At 35.2% G+C, this 23,880-nt stretch overlaps 1 long non-coding RNA gene across 1 annotated transcript in view; it reads right to left on the bottom strand.

The window, feature by feature from the left end:
* The window catches only part of LOC122805482, a 1,542,547-nt gene that overhangs the window by 805,801 nt on the left and 712,866 nt on the right, over window positions 1-23,880 (bottom strand). The window contains exon 2 of the long non-coding RNA XR_006365371.1: window positions 9,153-9,201. This is a non-coding gene — a long non-coding RNA (uncharacterized LOC122805482). The remainder of the gene's footprint in view (window positions 1-9,152; window positions 9,202-23,880) is intronic.

Raw genomic sequence — 23,880 nt, 5'->3', positions numbered from 1 at the left:
AACATGGTACTTAGGTGAGGTGCCAGTTAATTATGTAGTTCATGTAGAACGCAGCCTGGGATGTTGTCAAGTCCCATGGATGCTGTGTTCTTGGCTTTGGAGAGTGTGTTTTTTACCTGTGCAGCTGTGATTACAGGAACTTTGTATTCTTCCGGTATAGAGATAGGCCCTTTAGGGGTGAGAGGAGGGTAAAGTTAGCACTAAACCTATGTGCCAGAATGTTAGCAATTTCAATTGGTTCTGTATATTTAGTGCCATTGTGCTGTAACTCAGAGCAGATCTGAGTGTTGACATTGAGATTCTTGACATAGCTACCAAATGCTTTGCGACTGTCTTTGGAATCAGTTGTAATTTTGTTTCTGTAACTAGCTTTGGAGGATTTTATGAAGGATTTCAGCTTTTTACTGAGGCTGACCAGGGAGTTCCTCCAAACATGAGATTTTACTCTTTTTTACAACAGTTTCTTTCTTCTGTTGTAGAGTTTGTTTACAGCAGGGAACCACCAGATTGGCTTACTTTTTTGGAGGATAGCATCTTGGTTCTTTTAGGGATTGCACGATCCATGCACTCTTGTAAGTGCTTATAAAGTGCATTTGTGTAGGATTCAGCAGTCCTACCTCTATTGTCTGTCTGCATAGGTATCGTGAAGTTTGCCACTTCTGTCTTAAGAAGTGTGAAGTTAGCTTTGGAGAAAATTTTTACGATGGTTTCCCTAATGGGGGGTGGGATGTGGATGTCTAGGGTGATTAGCTTGTGGTCAGATCTGACCAATGAGGAACTTGACCTCTGGTATGGAACACCAGTTGCCCATGTTGGTAATGACCAGGTCTAGGATATTGCTGCCCCTGGTAGGGGTGTGGATAAGTTGATCCAAGGCATTGGAATTTATGAATTCCAGAAAATGTTGAGCAAAAGAGTTGGTACATGAGTAGTTTTCCCAGTTAATGGTGGGGTAGTTGAAATCGCCCATTATTAGGGTGTTAGGTTGTACCCTAATATTTTCCAGTGTATCAGGAAATGAGGAGTGGGAATCCTGGGGCATGGTGGGGGATCTGTAGCAAGCTACAATTTGGACTGCGGTCTTGCCCAGAGTTAGTTGTACTTGGATAATCTCGTATGCATTATGCCGAGCAACTAGCCTGGAGGTGTGGATATCCTTAATGAATATGGATACGCCTCCACCTTTAGTGTTCCAGTCCAGGTTAGGTGGCCGAAAGGTGTTATATGAATTATAGCCTGGTAATCCAGGGGTACTCTCTGGAGCCTTGAACCAGGTCTCTGTCACTGCACAGATGTTGATGTTCTCCATTTTAAGGAGTGCCTCTAGTGAGTGCATTTTGAGGTTTGGACTTCTAGCATTGAGTAGCATTACGCTCAGATTTTGCTTGCTTGTACCTGTTACGGTGGTGAGTTTGTCATTTGAACCTTGCCTAAAAAAGCCACTATAGGGGTGTCAAGAGCCTTAGCCAGTATCCGGAATCCCAAGCGCGACAGGTACAGGCCATCTCTGGCAAAGCATCATGGTCTGTTGATCATGTCATCCCAGGCAGACAGATACTGGATCCCCTTAGAATAACACCAGTAGCTTAGCCAATTGTTGAAGTCAATCATTTTGTCCTTGTACTGTGGTATCATTCTGGGTGATGGCAGGATGCTACTCAGGGCTAGGGTCATACCTGACTGGGCTACAAGAACGGGCATCTCCTCCATGTCTCTTTTCATGTAGTCTAGGGAAGTAAGTCCCAGGTCATTCACACCAACATGGACAATGACAGTGTCACATTTCTCCTTGTTGTGGAGTGACCTGAGTGTCTGCATTATGTGGCGGATCCTGGCACCTAACAGGCAGCTGACAGTAACTTTCTCCTTGTTTAGCCTGGTGAGTGGAACATCAGTGTGCCTGACTATAGAGTCACCTACGACTAGAGTGTTGGGTACATTGTTATGCCTTATGGGCTGTGGTTGAGTGGCACACTGAATTTATGGGCTATGTGTCCTTTGGGTTGTGTTGGGGGGGGTGGAGGTTGCTTGTTTTTCTGCTTTGGAGGTCCCTGTTGTTTGGGCAAATTCTTATTGAGAGCCTCCATGAATGTAGGTGCGTGTTTTGTGTTTCTATGTGTGTGTTTTCGTGGTGTAGGTTTTAAGGGACTATGTGACGAGTGTGGTGTGGTGCAAGTGTTTACCTTCTCCTCTTGACTGTCTTGGGTGAAGATAGCTTTGCTTCCAGTTTGGCTATATAAGCGCATCTCTCACAGATTGTAGTGTTGGGTGGTAGGAGGAGAGGGTTGTCTGTGTACATGAGGCAATTGCTGCATTGCCCCAAGATGCCAAGATTCATCAGGTAGACAGGAGAAAACACCAGGAGCTGACCCTTAGACATGCCTGGATAGGTGCTTATTTATTAAGTACTAAAAACTACAAGTGAGGAAAGTTCAGTGCTGTAGTAATTTGTAGCTTATTTAGTGCTTACAATGAGTTCTGAACAAGTGCTGAGCTCAAAGAAACAGATTTGAATGTTAAAACTAAAAAAAAACTGGCTAATTCAAAGGGAAAATTTGAAGAGCAGACTTTGTCTAATGTTATCCTTGTGAAAAATTTGACTGATATTGTCCATGTGCATATATTAATTTTTTTTTATCAAAACAGTTTTCTAGAAGGCATGTACCTACTTGTATGCCCCAGTATTGGAGATAAGCCCTGACACCCTGACATATCTGTCTAGCTGTATATGTATATATAGATAAGGAGAGAGAGAGAGGGGAAGAGAGGGAGAGAGACATGTTATCTCTCTATCTATATATCTATCTATCTATCTAGCCATACCTGTCTCTTTATTTAAGTATGTACTATTTCCAACATGCACCACCTCAAAAGAAAGAGGACTTTGAGTTAGTTTATTTAGAAATTAGAGATGTCAGTCTCACATCAGCTTCATAGAGGGGATACAACTCCCTACAAAAACATGTGCAGTTCTTTGCATTTCCTGTAACGTACCAAGAGGCTCTCTAATGGATGGTGGTGAGATTATCCATTGCATATTGTGGACAATCCATTTCATTATGAGAATCAAGATACACCCATTTCTTCATTCTTTTTTTTTAATTTGCTCATTTTATACACATTTATCCTCTCAGCGTAAGTGTGCTAGTTCATCTAATTTACCAGTCTGTTGCCCCTTTATGCACAGTTTTTCACCTCTTCCATTCTCAGTATTTGATATTCTGAGCTCTATAATCTTTCACAGTATTCACCAAATGTTCATACAGGAGGAAGGTTCATGATGGTATTTGTTGTCCTTTTCTGGATCCCAGGATATTTCTGTGCTACCCCTTCACAGTATGTGGCCATTCTAGATCATGCAGTATAAATATATGGTCAAACTCGAGTGCATTGACCTCGTTAGTACTCTCTTTTATAGAGTGTTCTGTGTCTTTTCATCTGACAGCTGTTAAATGTAAGCTTCCACATATCTAACAAGTTCCGTTGCACATGTTCAAAACATGCTTACCCTACAGAGAAAGCAGTTAGGTGGATCAGTTTAGGGCTAAACTCCTGGGTCCTGGTTTGTTTTCATAGACATACATATTCATGTACTGTGGTGTCCCAGTTTTTCGTGACTACACTTCCTGTCTAGAGACGTTTAATAAAGCAGGATGGGACTTTAATGTTAATATTGCTACTCCTCTGTAAATTGAATCTATCAAATTTTTATGGACATCTATGCTCTACACAAGTTCAACAGACGGAAAATCCCTTTCTTATCTAGTAGACCTGCATACAACCTGTCAGTAACTTATCTCTTATTTCTTTTCTTCCTTGGTTATGGTTTTACCATATATGTCTATGAAAATAGCTTTTATTATTATAGACAATACATATCTTGTATCTATAAACTTACTACAGAAGTATGTCTAATTTGTATTCACATGTACTAAGGTCAATCTTCTATCGTACTGTCTTATAAATATGAGTAACTAGTTGGGATATATAGACTACACAAAATATTACATGTAGTAAGCTAAAACATGAAGGAACATGATATGGTTTTCGGATCAGCTGTATATCTGTGTTTATTGATCAACATTCATATGTTCAATTTTCAATTACTACTTATTTCTACTACATTGTATTCATATTTAAAATGTTTTAATATATACAAAAATGCAAAAAAAAAAAAAAACGTACTTACACTAATGACAGTTTACTGAATCCATATTAAATGTGTTTAGGTTAATATTCCATAGGAGAATAAACTCCAACACCCATGACACGGATCTTCCACAACCCTATCCAGAGGCATATTGCATTTCGCTAAAAAGGGACTTTTAGTCACTGATAATTCATCATGACAATTCAAAAATGTGTTCTTTCCAAACTGAACATCAGTCATTTGAAACCCCATACCTGTCCACTTACAAAACCACACAAACACGGCTAAACCCTTGTTAGGTTATTTAAAGCATTTTCACAGTGCTCAGAGTGCCATGGCATAAACACCAGCTCTAGGGTGTGTGTGTGTGCGTGTGTGTGCGTGTGTGTGTGTGTGTGTGTGTGTGTGTGTGTGTGTGTGTGTGTGTGTCTGTGTGTGTGTGTGTGTGTGTGTGTGTGTGTGTGTGTGTGTCTGTGTCTGTGTGTGTGTGTGTGTGTGTGTGTGTGTGTGTGTGTGTGTGTCTGTGTGTGTGTGTGTGTGTGTGTGTGTGTGTGTGTGTGTGTGTCTGTGTCTGTGTGTGTGTGTCTGTGTGTGTGTGTGTGTGTGTGTGTGTGTGTCTGTGTCTGTGTCTGTGTCTGTGTGTGTGTGTGTGTGTGTGTGTGTGTGTGTCTGTGTGTGTCTGTGTGTGTGTGTGTGTGTGTGTGTGTGTGTGTGTGTGTGTGTGTGTGTCTGTGTCTGTGTCTGTGTGTGTGTGTGTGTGTGTGTGTGTGTGTGTGTGTGTGTGTGTGTGTGTGTGTGTGTGTGTGTGTGTGTGTGTGTGTGTCTGTGTGTCTGTGTGTGTGTGTCTGTGTGTGTGTGTGTGTGTGTGTGTGTGTGTGTGTGTGTGTGTGTCTGTGTGTGTGTGTGTGTGCGTGTGTGTGCGTGTGTGTGTGTGTGTGTGTGTGTGTGTGTATGTGTGTGTGTGTGTGTGGTTAAGGGAAAACCTAATATTATTAACCTTAGAGGAATAATGAGGTACCATGATTAAATGGCACTGAGTACAAAGAGTACAAACCTCCTTCATACCAATTTCTTGTACATGTAATACATATCCTTGTAACCTAGGTATCTTCCTTCTCTAATAATTATGTTGCAGATTGTTATCTTTTCCTCAGACATACTTTTTCCTAATGTTGCCTTGCAATGACACTTGGTTAACAAAAATGAAAGAACCCAGAAAGATACCTTAGTGAACAACTCTTACAACTCATGCATAATCTCACTGTCTTTTAACTGATATTACCTCAGGTGTTTTCCAGACTTGTTTTAAAAAACACAGGACTAAGGGCCCATCATAAACTAGCAGTCTTTTATATTAATATATTCTGGTGGCTTTTGTGACAATATTACTATGATCTTTTGTGAAAATCATACTTTTGGGAAAGTTCTCTTCATCATAGTCAATAGTTCAAACCTTTTTAGTCTCCCAGTGACACAGAAAAGAGAAATTGCCAACCTCCTTAATAAAGATGTTCAGGATGTTATACTGAGCTCTGTCTACTTTTCTACTTCAGTTGCTGATGAAATGATTTCTTTATGAAAGAAGCAAGTGTCTGCTGTGACACAAACTGCCAAAATGCAAGAAATGGATGGATTTAGTCTCATCTTACCTAAGTTTTTAAACTATCAGCATATTTAGGTGCCATCACTTAAGTAAAGAAAAATGCACATATTTCTGTTGTCATTGTAAATTCTGTGGAAAGAATTCTATGTCATACTGCTTTATAAAGGTGGGTTCTCAGATGAAACAAGCTGCTGTATTCATAAAGCAGCACTGATATCAGTGGCAAAACCAGTGGGACATGTAGTTCTTCAACAACTAACAACTAACTTAATTTCTAAACTCAGGCAATGCTCTCAGACAGTCTCAACATAATATAAGGAATGTCTTGTTATTTACCAATGCTGTTAACCTTCAGGAACGTGCAAGACATATGACACTGTCCCTTTTTCTTTACTTATCCAAGACATTCAATGCCATCAGTTGTGAATGATTTACATATAGACTTACGGCAGTTTTTCAAAATAATACCATCATTAGTTGATCATTCTTAAAAGACAATAAATACAATGTGAGCTGGAATGCAACAAATTATGTCACAAAGCTGCCCAATAAGTATTATGTCCCAAAGCTACCCCATAAGTAACTACCCCTGCTTCCTTCTCATTATACACACCAACAATTTGTCCTTGAAATGTGTTCTTCTAACAGCTGTTCAGTACAGAAATAGTTCTACTTCAATATGCAGAAACAAATCATACACTACTTTCCAGTCTAAACCTCAAGCCTTATTTTCTCATCTAAAAATGACTATTTAAATCACATTTCGTGGAAAACGCTAATAAAAGTACAACCATCTTTCTCTGCAGCAACAATAGTGTCGGCCTACTGTTCTGATCTCATATTACCTTTAACAATGATAATAACAGTCAATGCAGGGACAGTTAGTAAACAGTGTCTAGGCATATTATTTGAAAATTCATTATCACTAAGAAATCGTATTTAGTGAGCTTTAAAATGTGCAGTCAAATGCTTAAAGTATAAGGTGCTTCCTTACTCCTAAATGATGTAATATCATTCTTACACTACTATGTATAATGTCTATCTATGAAGACATTTTGCAGGAAGAATTAACAGATATTTGGCATCTTATTCATTTAAATCAGATATTATTCTTTGTGTCTTTAGAATAAAGAGTGGAAACTGTGTATTAATGGATAGAGTTCATTTAACATTTCATACTATTGTTGCAGCTGAATAATATTTTTTGTGTAATAATCAAATAGTGATTTATTCATTGGAGCATAAATTAAGATGAAGCATTGTAATGAAATAACCTGCAGTATTACAAAAATAAATAATAGGTAATTGTCATATGATGCAGCAACTGTGTTTTAACAGGCCTCTAGTGATATACTGTAGCATTGTTAATGACATCACTCTGCAACTGAACCAACAGAATTTGTAAAGGATTTTTCTCAAATTGAAACAGCCTAATCTCCTCCATCAGTTGAAGGGCTTTAAATTCCCTGCTACATATCTTTCAGTATAACACAATAGAAAATTGAGGCATGAGTGCTTCACATACCATTGTATCAACTATACAAACTGCTGAGCTGTGTGGATAAGGTACATGAACTCTCGAAAAGAAAAACTGATGGCAAATCAATTAATAATAATATGATTGTGAGGACTGTTTATGTGTTGACTATATGTTTTTAACTGTGATATACATGTGTGTGTGTGTTTGTGTGTGTGTGTGTGTGTGTGTGTGTGTGTGTGTGTGTGTGTATATATATATATATATATATATATATATATATATATATATATACACACAAATACACTATTTTCATTAGTGAATGTATGTCTTTTTAAGAGTAGCAATGATGTTATATGAATTATTTAATTATGTAATTAAGGAGTGTATTTAATGATGGGTTGGATTGTAAGGGTTTGTCTGAAGAAGTTCTTGTCATTTTGGGGAACAAAAGTGCTTACAATAAACCTTTGGATTTGGACTACTTGTTTTGCCATCAGTTTTTGTGCTTTGTGCTTTGTACTAATTTTTGTGGATGGGGTACATGAGAAGACATTGGCAATTAAAATGTTAAACCAGAATATGATGGATTGACTGAAGAAACTTACTTTTTAACAAGTTTATTTTCATGTCTGTTGACAAGATTTTCATAATGTAAAAAAATGTTTCACTTGCACCTTGTTAACCTTGCTAACAATATCAGATGAGAAAAAGTAGTGATTCCACTGCATGAAAACAAAACAAAATATTCAAGAACAAATTGACTGGCAGGTTAAACCTGCAGATCAAACTCATTAATATGACAGATGAACGTGCTGGTGATGAGACTCTGAAGACATCTGTTAGTGCAAACCTTATAAGGGAGGACAGAGAGTATGTAAAAGATACTGAAGTAGTCTCACAAGGTATCATTGCAGTGCATTACCATAACTATGACATTTTTAAAGCAGATTAACAACTCTAGAACCATGACAACTGGAATTAAAGTAAAACAAAGGTGATGTGTGTTTTTGCCTAATACTATTGCTTTCCATTCTGAAGCAAAATAAATGTCAACATTAACAAAACTAATAAGAATATCAATTGAATTAAGCACTCTTAAGTAAGCATCACCCTTGGATATAGTTTAATAGACTCATTTGTCAAAAAGTTTATTTAAATGATCTCATGTATTCCTGTTTATTCAGGGCCTGGTCAAGAATTGTGCTACAGGCACATGCAATTGCTTCCAAGTAACCTACTTGCTCATCCATGAGTTTTAAGCAACATACTTCAGTAAACACATATCCATCTTTAAAGTCTTGCTTCCACCAAACTAGTCACAACTACAGAACGAGTAATATGAGCAATTTCAAATCATATCAGCATGCCAGAATTTTCTCGCATCATCTTCAGAAATGAGCAATATGTGTTTTGGCTCCCTTAATGATATGTTGTGGAATAATCCAAACATGTTTAACAATGCAAATCATGTTATGTGAAAAAAACAATATTTTTTTTACGTATCATCTAAACATTTTGTCATAAATTATCCAGCATGAAAGATGCCTACTCATAGGTTGCATGGAATCGATTATGATTCACAATGCCTTTACTGGATAGTTGCCATTTCTAGCCATTCATGTTTGTCACAACTAATTACTTTCCTTTCAAACAAATTCCTTATCATTTTTTGAAATATTCATTTCCAACAATGCCCAAGTAATCATGAATTCTGTCATTCAAAAAAGGCAGCACTGATTAAATATGTTATTCAAAAGATGCTTGCTTAAATTAAATCATGAAAATCATTTTTCTCCAGTGCAAGGATTTCTTTATGTTATTTCTTTCACTGTGTACCAAGAAATAGGCAAATAAATACCATTGTTTACATTTGATAATGCAGACTTTCTGAATTCAAATATTTTCTGATAATGGCTTACCTGTAAAGATCCTTTGCTTCTTCCCTTATTTTGTTGGTTTTCTTCACATCTGCAAAGCAAAGGATACATTATTATTTATGTATTTATTTTAGTTTGATAATTACCATTGTGCATTAAATATCTAGATAAAATATTATCTTGTGATGACTTGTTCTCATACCTCTTGACCTCTTAGAGCAATAAATCTGGTCAAAACCATAAATAAAAGTGGTACAAAGGCCCAAACATAGGGAAAAATTTTAAATATTGCTCTTATAACCTTAGAAATTTGATAGAATAATAGGTTCTTCATTAGCAAGAATTTTCTGACGGATATGAAGTCTGAATCTCAAATGTCTGTCATTATTTTCTAACTTCAGTCTTTAATGATTTGCCACTAATTTGACAGAAAACCAAAATGTTTTGAAAAATGGACCAGGAAAGGATTAACAGCTGCAGTGCAGTGTCTTGGTAAATGCACTTAATTTCACAGAAAGTTAACACAAGCTTATGCTGTTTAGCACTTCTTCTTTTCCCAGTTAGGGTTTGCCAGAGCGGATCACCTGTCTGCTCATGATTGGCATTAGAGTTTTACAGTGTCGAGTTGCCAGCCTAGTGCCCAACCTTCCACAGAAGGCACACATACGCATGCACTCACACTTATGGCCAATTTAGAGTCTCCAATCCACCTACAGCATGTCTTTGGGATGTGGGAAGAAATTGGAGCACCCGGAGGAAACCCACACAACCACAGGGAGGACATGCAGAAGCCGCACAGAAGGCCCCCCAGCCGAGGATCAAACCAGAGAACCTTTTGCTGTGACACAACAATGCTAACCACTGCACCACCATGGCCACCCCTTATGCTGCTTAGCACATGATGTGATATACAAAATAAGAAGTAATATATTAAGCTGATGTAACATTACAATAGTTCATTCAGAAGTCCTGTAATGGTTTACATTTTGTTTATTTGTATGCCCTATGAGTATTCATTTTATTATTTAGATTTTTGACAATAAGCAAAACATAAACAAACAAATAAATAAATATGATCTAAAAGAACATTTTTCAACCATGGCCGATGCTAAATGTATAAACAGGACCAGAATTTGTAAATGCTGAAATGTTGCTTTGCACTGGATTAGCACTGGATCATTTAATGATGATTTGTGTTAAGAACTAATCAGGGCAATGTGGAACAGAGCAATTTGATCTTGAATTATGCTTTGCTTTTAGAAGCATTATTTATTTATTTAGTTTACATGTGTTTACCGGAAAAGTCTGACTTGGTCAGGAACCCATTTTTCAGCGGAGGCCCAGGGAGAAAAGCTTCAAGTGATACATGAAAATTAAGACATTATAAATGAACAAGACAATAGCAAGTATTAAAGCACATGGTTTACTATCAAAATATTGACATTTATAAAAATGAACATTCGATATATTAAAAATGACGTCATACTGCTTGCATACTAATTAGGTTAAAATGTTGAATCTGTTGATCGAATTCAACAGATTCGACATTTATGACAAAAATCGGCCATGATGACAGTGTAGGTGCAAATGTCAGTTAAACACCTACACTGTCATTCACGTTTTAGCAGGGAGGCAGCCCCCCCCTGTACCCCCCTGTGGCAGGCTGTGCCCCTGTCACCCCCTGCAAATTAAATATTTTAACTCTGAGATCGTACTACAGTGAGGAAAGGGATACATTTCCCAATACACACTGTACTGCAACTCTGCTCATAACATTGAGTTCATATCAGCAAATACACACTTACATTCGCTGTTATGTACTCTCGATCTCCTAACATTTAGTAACACGGAAGCTGACTAACTAGTATTCAACTTTCAGTGTTCACTGAACCAACATTCAACCTTTTGATTGCAAACCAAAGCACACATTAAATAAGTAATAAATACTAAATAAGTACAGAGACGTAGATACAGTAGTAAAACATGTAATAGATAGACAATACTAAACAAAGTAATGTAGTAAATTAAAACTTTTTTTTTAGTCAGGTAGGATGTAGAAATACATAACGCTTCTTAGTTTGATTTGGTAATGGTTAGTGGATGAAATTCATGGTCTAGATATCACCAGATGTAGAAAGGAAAGGTCCCAGAGAATGGATGGAGTTCACCTGTTAGGGAAGGAGCAGGGGCAGGTCTGATTACAAAGAAAATGTTTCTTTAGGATGTGTTTGAAGTTGTTAAAGCACTCAATGGTAGTAATGTCTGTTGGCAGAGAGTTCCAGAGCTTGGTGGTAGCATGATAGTATAGGCACTGTCCAGCACATTTGATTGGAATGTAGACAGTTAGGAGTTGTTTCTTTTCAGAGCAGAGGGCTCTGGAAGGAATGTAAGGTTTTAGGACAGATTTGAGGGCTGGGCAACTATCAGGTGTATATATTATTTTAAGTGCAAAAGACAGATGAACTAGATTTAGGTGGTGTGTGAGTTTGAGCCGGTTTAGTTATTTTAGAGCTAGGCAGTGATGGGAACGGTAGGAGTAGCCTGTGGCAAATTTGGCAATTTTATGGTAGCAGGATTAGAGCTTGTTTTTAAGAGAAGATTGTAAATTCTTGTATAAGGGGGCTGCATATAAGGCAGAGGTGTTGGTGAGAGTTTTTCTGGTGGAGTTATCCAAGAAAGTTTTCTGTCTATAGAGTGTTCCTAGTTTGATGTGTGTTTTTTTAATGCTATTTCAGATGTGGTATTGAAAAGACAGTTTGTTGTCTATGGTAATGCCTAGTAGCTAAGCTGTGGGAACTGTTTCAATTTCTTTGCTATCCTGAGAGAATATTTTAAAGTCAGACGAGACTGGTTTTGCTGAGAAAAACAAGAGCTTTGTTTTTTTTAGGATTTAGGAGTAACTGAGCTTCACTCAGCCATGTCTCTATTGAGGTGAAGGTGGTTTGGGTGATATATAAAATTGTTTAATCTGCATTAAAGAAAAGAAATGACCACCCCTTAAACACAATATAGCCCTTTAATCTTTAAAAAAGCTAATTATATTGCTTGTACATACTGTCGGAAGCAACATTAAACAACAGAAACTGATTTCATCTGAGATGAGCCGAAACACTCTTGCTGTGTATTTTATGATTGTGAATAAGCGATACTCAGCATATTAAAATGATCATAGAGATGCCATATAGGAGTTTGCTCTTAATATAAACAGAAAACTACATTGCTTTCACAGGCATTAACAGCTAAAAATGTGTGGCCAAAAAGACTGTGAAAAACGACATATAGCATATTACTTGAATGGCTGAATGTATGGAGTATTCAGCTGTGCAAACAACAGCATCATAGGATGCTCAGGGTGAGCTGGCAAATTCAAAAGGCTGATCACAGGAAAGCAACCTGCAACATATGTGGAAGTTGCATACATCTTTGTACTCCTAGTGGAACATTTGTGGTTCAAGGTGCTTCATCATAACTGCTCCCAGACCATCACATACAGCATTATAATCTTGATTACAAAAGTGATTACCCTCTTTGCATTAGATCATATTTAGGGAATTGAATAAACTGCTTCCTGAAACTACATTTTTAGGTTATGTACCTATTATACCTTCAACAGAATAATAAATACCACATTCAAATATACAATCACAGCATCAAAGGAAGGGAATGTGACCTGGAAGAGTGAAGATGACAATCATGGAGATGCAACAACCATTTGATCTTACTGGAACATTAGTGGTTAAAGATGGGTGGGCAAGAGCTATTACAGTGAAACAGCACATGGTATTTTCACCTTGATAAAAAAAAAGAAAATATTTATCACCTTCCACAGCAGTACATTTGCATTATTACATTACCGATAGCCTTCAGATGTATTTCACTGACTAATGCCACTGTACTTTGCACTGTTGAATGAATTTAGCATTGAACAATGCAAAGGCTTGCATCACAGGACAATCAGACTAAACTGGTTTTATATGATTTAAAGAAAATATTACAAAGAAACAAGCTGCATTTTCTTCTTGATGAAAAGAAACCCACATTGCTTTCAAAAGTGTGCATTTATGTATCTGAATTTATACAGCTTTCATATGCTGTACACTGCATGGATTGAAACAGTTTAGCATTTAGAGGCACAAAAGTTAGCATCACAAGACAATCAAGGTGTTTGTAGTCCTAAAGAAACTTAGGGTGTCCTTTGGATGTGTTAGTATAATGCAATGCTACTTCAAAAAAGCAAGAGAAGCTTCATGAGTGCTGAATCACAGCTGAAATATGACATGCATGCTTAATTATTTAAATACAGACTGTTAACAAGCAAATGTTGGCAATTTTGCTTTCATCTTCTTTGTAACAAGATATGCTTAATTCGCATCACTACTCATAAAATGACATAAATAATGCTGTCTTATTGCCCTTATCAATAGCAGTCATTTTGATCTTGCATTTATTTGCATACTGGCCTACACCATGACTTTCTGACTGAAATAAGTTTTGCTTGCTGATATATACAAGCCAACATAAAAACACAAACTAGCAGGTGGCAAACTGAGGTAGAATTATACAAGTGAAAAATACTCGGTAGCTGACTTTTTCTATGATTTTATATACATTGGAAGCCTAAAAAAGAGTCAGTTTTGTTAATAAAAATGGCTCTGGGCAGGTAAATCATCATACAGTAGTAAAATTCTTAGGTTGGAACAAAATTAGTAAAGGCACTGTACCCCAAATTTCATGTAGTTTGCATGTTGAATGTGATGTAGTAGTCATGTCCCCAGATATGAATCAAAGTCATTGAAGGCCTTGTCTGTGCAGTGGAGTTAGTAAAGAGTTTGTGTGTGGATTTTGTTGCAATAAATGCAATGTGATAGTTAATTCTGTAATTTTCAACCAAAAATGGTTAAAGCCTTGTCTCCAAAAGTGAAATTTATTAAGAGGCATCGTAAGTCTGGTTGTGCTAAATGACTGATGAATAGAGCATACGGTACATTAAACATACTTGACTGTAGAATAACAATACTTACCAGCCTTTGAGATTTTATAGAAGAGGTTAAAAAAATCATAGAACTGATAGGAGACTAAACTACTTTAAGTGTGAAGAAGAATTCGTCAAAGATGAGGCAACAGGGCTAGTGTTTAGACTTTGCCATCATAAAGGATTTTAGACTTTGTAACAATTTTAGTATACACTGTGGCAGAGTCAAGAATTTGCCAGTTAGTCTTAATATATCAATCCATTTTACCAGTCCAACATTAATTCAGCTTTACATAAACAAATCTAAAGAAAAGGTATTTTCTGCAAAATTACAGGAAAGAGGTTTTTGAAGAGCAAAATCTACTCATATGCAAGGCCTTCCAAAACTCAACTAGTTCTGAGGGACATTATTATCATATTACAGTGTGCTCAAGGAAAGGAGATCAAATGTGAGAGGACAGATAAAGAAAGGGTGCAAGAAAGGCCCAAGTATTAACCATGGGTTCATGCAACAAGAAATAACTAAATATTTAATCACAAAAAGACTGAATAAGAAAAGATGGATTATTTAACTACAGGGACATGTATAATGAAGGCAGAAATACTTAACTACCGGTTATAGAATAAGAGAGGACTAAGTATTTAATCGTGGAGGTATGGATTAAGAAGGGACCAATTATTTCATCATGCCGACATAAGAAAGAGACAGATAATTAATGTTACGGATTGTGAAGGACCATGTATTTAATTACCAGGATGTGTAATAAGAAAGGACTGTATATTTACCTACAGGGGCATGAAATAAGAACAGACTAAGAATTTAATTATGAAGGCATGGAAAAAGAAAAGACCAAGTATTTAATCACAAGTACACAAGTACATGGAATAGAAAAATACTAAGTATTTTACTACAGGGGCATGGAGTTTGAAAGGGCAACGTATTTAACTACAGAGACATGAAGTATGAAATAATCAAATATTTAATTGCAGGGACATGGAGTATTAAAGGACCAAGTATTTAAATAAGGGGCATTGTTAATAAAAGGACTGAGCATTTAACTTAAGGGGCATGGAGTATAAAAGGATCACGTACTTAATTATAGAGGCATGGAAAAAGAAAGGATTGAGTATTAACTACAGGGACACGGAGTATGAAAAGACTAACTATTTAACTACAACTAACTGTCTCACCGCAGTTTTCATCTCTAGTTAATGGACTTCCTCAGAGAATCGTACAAAGGCACAGGGTTTGACAATAAATACACACCTCCTCCAATTACTGGTCAATTGAGGGAGGGGCTGTATAATTTTTGTCAAACTCTGTGTCTTTGTATTATTCGTCTGAAGAAGTCTGTTCACTAGGAAAAAATGTGGTGAGACAGTTAAACGTTTTCTACGGTGATTTAATTTTGTTTTACTTATTTCCCTGGGGATTTGGCAATGCCTACATGGTTTGGTTTATTTAATGACAAGGACATGCAATAAGAAAAGTCCAAGTATTTAAGTACAAGGAAAGGGATGAGTATTTAAAACATGATTACATGCAATAAGAAAGAAACAAATATTCAACCTGGTGACATGGGTTCAAAAAAGTATCAAGTAGTTAATCATAAGGACATAGAAAAAGAATGGAAAAAGAATTTAACCAGATAGGGTTAGAATAAGAAATGATGAAGTATTTGACCACTGAGGACCTTGAAAAGCAAAAGGTCAAGTATTTAACTGTAGAGATATGAAATATAAAAGGACCACTTATTTAACCATTGCAATATTAGCCATGTAAAAACAGTGAAATATGACAAAACTGGAAACGTATCATGCCAGTCAGGAAAAATACCTTTTATAAAGAATATTGCTTCTGGAACAAATATTTCATTTTGTAAGTGCATGAAAAAGAAATAAATGTAAGACAGTGTCAAAACCATATTTTACCTTAAAAAAAAAAACTACTATGTTATAACCTGCATTTATGTAATGAGAGTTATTGAGAGTTAGAAGAGCCATTAATGTAAAGCAGAGAAAAGCTGCCATGTTCATCACAACCTAGGACAAAGCCATTTACTGTAATGAAAATAAGCAAAGATTTTATTTAAGTAATTTACAGATAAGAAGGGGGGAATCTAATACAGCCTTAGGAACCATTAAATCAACCATCTAGTTATTTAGGAAAGTTTCAAGAGTAAATGACATAGACAGTTAGGATACAACTCTGAAAGGGGCATACTCCTTTATAAATTGTGGATACAGGCCAATAATTTCCTACATACCATACAAGGCAGAATGTATTAGAATGATTAGTATTTTAAACATTCTCTAATTTAACAACATTAATGGGGGCATTGAATGTTTACTAAGAAAAAGTATAAGAAAAAGTTTGTCCAGGAATAAGAGCAGAATTAGAATATAATCAAGTCATACTAAATTGTGTCAGTCATTACCCTCATATAGTAATGACAGGTTTTATATTTTTTTCAGTGGTAGAACTTATTTGAATTAAAACAAAAATCTGAGGTCACAGGTGCAGTTATCTTGTTTATTTCTCATGTATGTTCACTGGATTATTTGACTCTGGCCACCTATTTTACTTGTGTGTTCCACTTCCTGATGGCATTGTTAGTCACAACTGGCATTAAGTCATTTAAATGATGTGGAAAGTTTCTTTCATTATTTCATTATATGTTAGATTTCTTTATAGGAGAAACGCAGTATCTGCTGTTCTAAACTGAAGTGGAAGGGTTTGACCTCCAAATTAAGTAATATGTCTGAAAGTTGTTGAAACAAATGAGCAGACTTATTTTTAGAGAAATCAAAATGTGTTCTTGTGTACTTATTGTAAAGGAAATACTTTTTGACTGACAATTTATATTATTTACTACTTTGGCAAATTAGAAGTGGGCTAGAAATAGGCACATCAAAAAAAGCAAGATTAGTTGAAAATTACTTACTCAGACACATATTTATGTTGAAAGTCATTAGCACCCTTCACTGGAAAAGATGAGATGGCTAGCAGTGACAGCAACTGGTGTAGGACATTTTCACCCCGGACATTTTGACACTTGCATTAACATATTCCATATGTAGATCTGTATCACTTTAAGTACAGTTTGATACTACTGTTATGGCCAAGTTAACAACGCTTTATAATAGTTTATAACACTCTTCAAGAATAGTGAAAACATATGACAGTCATACACAGATGACCAGATAATAACCAGTCATTAAACAGAAGAAAATATTATTCACATTACTGGTCTGTAACCTGCTACAATCATACAGAACTCACATTAGGAGGAAAACAACAGAACACTGGCTGGAGAATAAAACCAGCTTTAATAACAAATAAATGCATAAAACTGAATAAAACTTCAGTTACTCTGAGTAAATCTTCAAATATGCTAGTTAAATATGTTAACTTCCTATGTAAAATTCATTACTGATTTTATTGTTAACATGTTAAAAACTATTGTTCATTAAATTAATTATATTTAGATATTAAATAATATGTGAAATCATATCTCTGAACTGTACAGATGTTTGCAGACTATCCAGATTTTTGCCTCATATTTTAGGACTGTTCTTCATAAAAGTTGTGGTTTTCTGGCAAAATATTGAGGACTGAAGTCACTAAATAATATTAAATAATGACAGACATTTGAGTTTCAGACTTTATTTCCTTCAGAAAATGCATAATTATGCAGAACCTGTTATTCTATGAACTTTCTAAGTTTATAGGAGCAATATTTAAATTCTGTCCATATTTTGGGGCCTTTGACCCCTATTCTTTCATATTTCTTGCAGTGAGAGGTTGCGAGCTTTGCCGTTGATACATTAACATTTACATATTAAAATGTTAAATAGTATTTTAATTAGGAATTTTATATAGGAGTTTAATATATTAAGTATTAAAATGCTTTTATTAAATTTAATTGGGGTCAAACAGTCCGGGGTCAAAACATCCGAGGTCCAAATGTCCAATAAATTTTCTCATAGACCATAAATGTGAATTTCAATATGAAAGTATATCCGGTTGCATTGCGATCAAACTGTCTGGGGTCAAACTGTCCAGGATCAAACTGTCCTGCTTCCACAGCAACACCTCCCTACTGAAAGTATGACTCATCCAGTGCTGGTCTAAATAGAAATACACTAAAGAAAATTGAAAAGGGAGTTCAGATGATCTATAACTTCTTCTATGTATCTGTACACAAAACTACTGCAAAAGACACACATACATAAATACAGAAAATGTACTATGCTTAGGTACTGTTAGAATAATAGAACTAAAAGGACAACATTACTTCTCATTTGGGACTAAAACTCAAGACCTCCATGCTTGTGTATCAGCCACTGAACTAACAAGAACCTTTTGACAGACAATTGTTGAGGTTTTCCTTAAGAGCTTTATCCTATCTGTTAAGAAACTTCCAGCATGACAATAAACTTCAAACTACAAACGCACAAAAATACAGAGAGACACATATATAGGAATGAACTTTTAGAATCATAGACATGAAGGATTATCCTTTCACTTTTGTGATGCTCTACAGGTCTATAAAGATAATGTTCATCTTTTTCATTGCAGACCTAAAGATCACTGGCTGGCAGTTGGTTGTGCCCTAACAGACATCTCTTCTTTTCCATTTTGGGTACTGCAGTGATTTTCAGGGCTCATTTGGAACACACTGAGTTAAATTCCTTTGAGTTTCTTGCACCTTACTTACAGAATTTACTACCATGCTGGGTTCTTTCCATGGGCCTTTTTAAGATGTCTCATAAGACTGTTTATTTCAAAAGGCATTTTCATGGTTATAACTTAATGCTATGCTGTTGATTTCGATTTTCATTTATGTGTTAACTTTTTTGTTACATATTTTGAAGAAAATCAGTAAATTTGTTTTTTATCTTATTTTAATTGTTGTGAGTCCTAACTCGTGGTGTTCAATATTAATACAATTCAAATTAATTATGTGTATACAGAGGTAGATAGATACATAGATATAGTTATAATACACATATGTTGTTACTGCAAAAGATGTATGACTTCTAAAATAATAGAGTCTAGTTTCTGAACAGCACATTACATTAGTTATCCAGGCATGCTTCATTTCAATTGTCATGTTTCTGGAATGGGTCAGGTGAAAAACATACTTAATATGATATACTTATTATCTGGCCCTTCTGAGATGGGTAATATGCACCAAGATTCTGGTACATTCCTGCACAGTTAGCATGCCCTGTAATCCTGATAGTATATACTCAACATGCTCTTTTATTGTAATTCTTTGCTTTTTACTTAACACATTCTGTTATCCTGATGCTATGCTATATACTCACATGCACTGTTATCCAGACATTTTGTTGTGTGTTCTACATGATCTGTAATACTTGACTTTTTATATCATCCTGTAAAGGTTAATGAGTCATGTAACATGTCCTTCGCCCATAAAATGCTCGATATTATATATCTTACTCATTCGAGTCACACATTCTAGTTACCCATGGTTACCTTGATTTTATTTTCTAATGTTTTGTGTACATTTCATTTAGTTTACATTTTGCAGCTTTATACTTTTTGTTGGGGAATAATCCTCACTATTTTCAAACTCATCAGGGTACTATTTTCTATTATGTGCCTGTTTAAAAAAATGCAAAACCTATCACAGAACCAGATGAGAAAAAAAAAGACAAAAACATAAATAAAGAACTGACTGTAACAGGTATAAGAAAATTAATTTTCAGTATGAGTGGATGAATCCTAAATGATGAGGATCTTAATCCCCAAACTGCGATCCCTGAAAAATAAAACTAAAAATAAAAGAAACTGCCAATAAAATAAAATAAACATTTTAAATTTTTTCCCCTGGTAAGGTGTTTACTCCCACAAAAAATTAATTCCAAAAAAGCTGTTGCTAGAAAATGGAAATCAAAATCTAAACCAACTGCATTTGAAGTACTGAATATTGTAAAAGAGGAAAAAGAACCGGAAAAGAGATGGAAAAAAGATTTAAAAAATTAGAAAAGGGACTAAATTACATACAAATAAATGGAATTTGTCAGAAGAATGCACGCAGAGTTATGTTCAGGAGGCAGGAGGAGGAGTATGGTTTAAAGGGAGGCAGGGACTGAGCAAGCAATTAATGTAATGTTAGATTGAATGTCAGTTGTTATAAAGAAAGGAAACGTGGAATTTACAACATATGTAAAATGAAAAAGAAAAAAATGTTAATATGGTTCGCAGTGTTGTACCTATGTCTTAAGTGGAGTCTAAATCCATTTAACCAAAACATACATGATTGGGACACCAACACCAAACTTTATTTTAACAAAGTCTCACATCACTGGAATTTTTAATCTGGGAAAATAGGCAGTTGGCCAACATTGGGAAATTTGGCCTTTTCCCCACTGCAATGCAATCTCAGAGTTAGTATATTTAGTTGGGCTGGGGGTAAAGCCACCCCAATTGGGTGGGTTTGACATGCTTCAGTGTGGTTTTTTTTTTTAAATTTTGGCCAACTTCCTATTTCCCAGATTAAAATTCCTGTGATGTGAACATTTGTTGAAATAAGGTTTCATTGTTGTCATTTTGGTTAAGTAAAATTTGATTAAATTGAATTTCAGTCTACTGAATTAGACCCCTTAAGTAATAATTCAATAAAGGAATATAAAAAATCAAAAAAAGATAAATCATAATAAATGTAATAAAAGCAGTTAACATTCCCTTATAATTTAGTAAGTAGTTTATGGCAGGAGGGCTGTTGAGAAAAGTTTGAAGAGTTTTATGATTTGTTACTGGGGACTTTTTTATATTCACATTTAATACAAAAGAGAGACATACATAGTGACAAATCCATCCACAACCCCTTTTCCATTTTCTGCACATGGGGTTAGGGTGTCACTTCAGTAATGACAATCATCAACAAATTTTATATATATATATATATATATATATATATATATATATATATATATATATATATATATATATATATGGGTCCACTTCAAATCAGTGAACGCTCATTTGAATAACACTCATATAACAGATATGAAGTTACCGACACTTCACAGTAACGAAACCTTACAGTAATAAAATCAAACACCTAAAACAGAAGCTGACCTGCAGTCTGTTGCAGCAGTAGCTACCTGGATGGAAATATGCCCTTTTCCACAAGTTACAGGTGGAACTCCCCACAGACATGATATAGTTACATTTTTTGTCATGTTGCTTTAATGTACTGTAGACTTATGGGAAGGGTTAGTAGTGGTATGGTGTTGTAGGTGTGTATGGTATTTTTATTTATTTTTTTTTGTGTGTGTGTTTGTTTCCAGAAGGTGAAGGTTTTGCAGTAAGTGATTTTCTGTTTTTTGGAGTTTGTTCTTTCTAAATTCTGTTCATTTGAACTTTCTGTAACTTATTCTCGATTATATGGGTTTCATTCAAATGAGCGTTCACTCATTTGAAGTAGACCCATATATATATATATATATATATATATATATATATATATATATATATATATTACACATATATCTATATAATATATATATATATATATATATATATATATATATATATATATAAAATATATTTATAAGCAATTGTGCAAAAAAAAAAAATACATTGTTCAACTTTACTACCTTTTTTTCCATAACAAATATTTTTTCTGTTTAATATATCACAAAGAAGACAGCATTTATCATGTAAAACTTATTCATAATCATAATGGCCCTTCAGAATAAATTATGAATGAGTCATATTAACTGCAGCACAATTGTCTTTAGTGAGCTTAGAACAAACAACATACCATGACACATTAATCATTCTTGTTATACTTTTACAGCATAACAGTTATAATAGCAATATTTTATGGAAAACCTTTGATAAAAAGCTATGGGAAATATTGAGGATTTAGTCTGCATTTTGCATGCATTTTTACAGGTTTGAATTTGTAGGATATTTTGGATCAGTTGTTTTCGTTTACTTTTTGCTACATTTTTTCTTTGTTTTTAGTCTTCAGGAAAGGCCTTGGGATGAAGGTTGTTGATTTTCATCGGTCAGTTCCTAAAGGGTTTGTTTGACTTCTATAGCTGGTGGATTAGAATTGTTGCAATGGGAATCTGTCATGAAAAGACTGAAGACTAGGACAGTTTCAAAACTGAAGAAAGCAAACAAAAAAGGATCTCTGGAAAATTATGGAAACTGAATGCTTGTCTATGATATAGCAATTTCTTTATTCAAAAAAATTGGATATTTTAATTGCAATGCAATATCCTTCTGCATCAATGAGTGTGTTTGGCCGAAAGTAATTTGACATCATTTTGAAATATAATGATATTTGTGTATGCATTTTAAATAAAAACTGATTTTACTGGCAAAGGTGTAGACAGATATTCTCAGTAACATTATGGCTCCCATAGCACAGAAAGAACTTTCTTGAATACTTCACACAACATAGCCTTACAGTGAGAAATAACACAGTTGTAAGGGACAATAGCTGTGTGCTGTATGGGCATTGTATTCCTATAGATCTTTAAGAACAACATAGTGAATATATATTTAAGTAAAATGCAAGCCCAGAAATCCTAGAACTTAAAGATGTTTGCTCAATATGAATGTTGAACATGTAAAACTGATTGTTTACAGGTTAACTATTACTGCCCCAGCTTTTTGTGTGCTAAAGATCTGAAGAAAATATGCAGTTAAATATTATGGACTCCGCAAGTTTTAAAGAATTCACTGGGGGCCTAAGTGAAAAATAATTTATTGCAAATGTAGACTAATTGGGAAGTACAGCTGTGCCACTTAAATGAAACACACAACTTAGTGAGATTACTTTTAATGAAAACAATGGAATGCATGTGAAGCTTCAATTAAACATGTTTATGTGTTGGTTTATTTATGCAGATTTATAATTGACATAAAGATGGTATTAGCTTGTAAAAATGCAAATTTAACATCAAGCAAGTAAATCTATTCATGACTGAGGCGAAGGACTTTGCAACAATTTCCTCCAAAGTACATTTTTTGCATCTTATGAGTTCTGTGTTTTATTCTTATCTGATTATTTTTGAGGTCTCAGCTGATCTGCCATGTGTGTGTGTGTGTGCACATGCACTTGTGAGTGTGTATGCATGGGTGGTGGTGCTAGCTCACATCCATGTTTATGTGCGTCTCTGCGCATGTTTGCATATGCACATGTATGTTTGTTTTACAAAACAGATACATGTAGAATCCTAATGAGTTATCTGAGAGGAACAAAGTCTCTTGTTGCTCTAAAATATCTTAGCAACTCAGAAGTAAAATAGACCCAGCTATATTAGGCTCAGGATTCAAGGTGGTGTTATAAGGCAGTGCAAACCAAGTGACCTCTACCTAGAATGGAAAGTCAATTTCAAGGGAAGAATTCTTTCTTATGCAATCTGCCACCTTAGAAAAACAGATGATTACATATGAAGATCCTTGACTATAACTTATCTGATAAATAAAGTTTCTTGTTCTTACATTTCTAAGCCTAGATCCATTACTCATACAGCATACTGTCAAGACTGACAGTAATAAATTTAGGAGTATTGTCTGAAACTCATTAGGAGCTCACACTCAGAAGGTACATTTCTATAATATTAACAGAGAACTCATTAAGGCAGAGCCTGAATTAGGAACCATATCCAAGGGAGACGCATCTCATTTACTGAGATATTGTAACACCAGATTAACAATGACACAGCATGGTAATTTGATGCCATCGCATCTGTGTGAGAATTCCAAACGTTTTTCTGTAAGTGTTTGAAAGAGGCTTTGCT

This window comes from Protopterus annectens, chromosome 6.part1, assembly GCF_019279795.1.
Source record: "Protopterus annectens isolate FY-2018-M chromosome 6.part1, PAN1.0, whole genome shotgun sequence".
Taxonomy (NCBI): domain Eukaryota; kingdom Metazoa; phylum Chordata; order Ceratodontiformes; family Protopteridae; genus Protopterus; species Protopterus annectens.
Note: the sequence above shows the minus strand (reverse complement) of the source record. Positions and strands in the feature narration are given on the sequence as shown.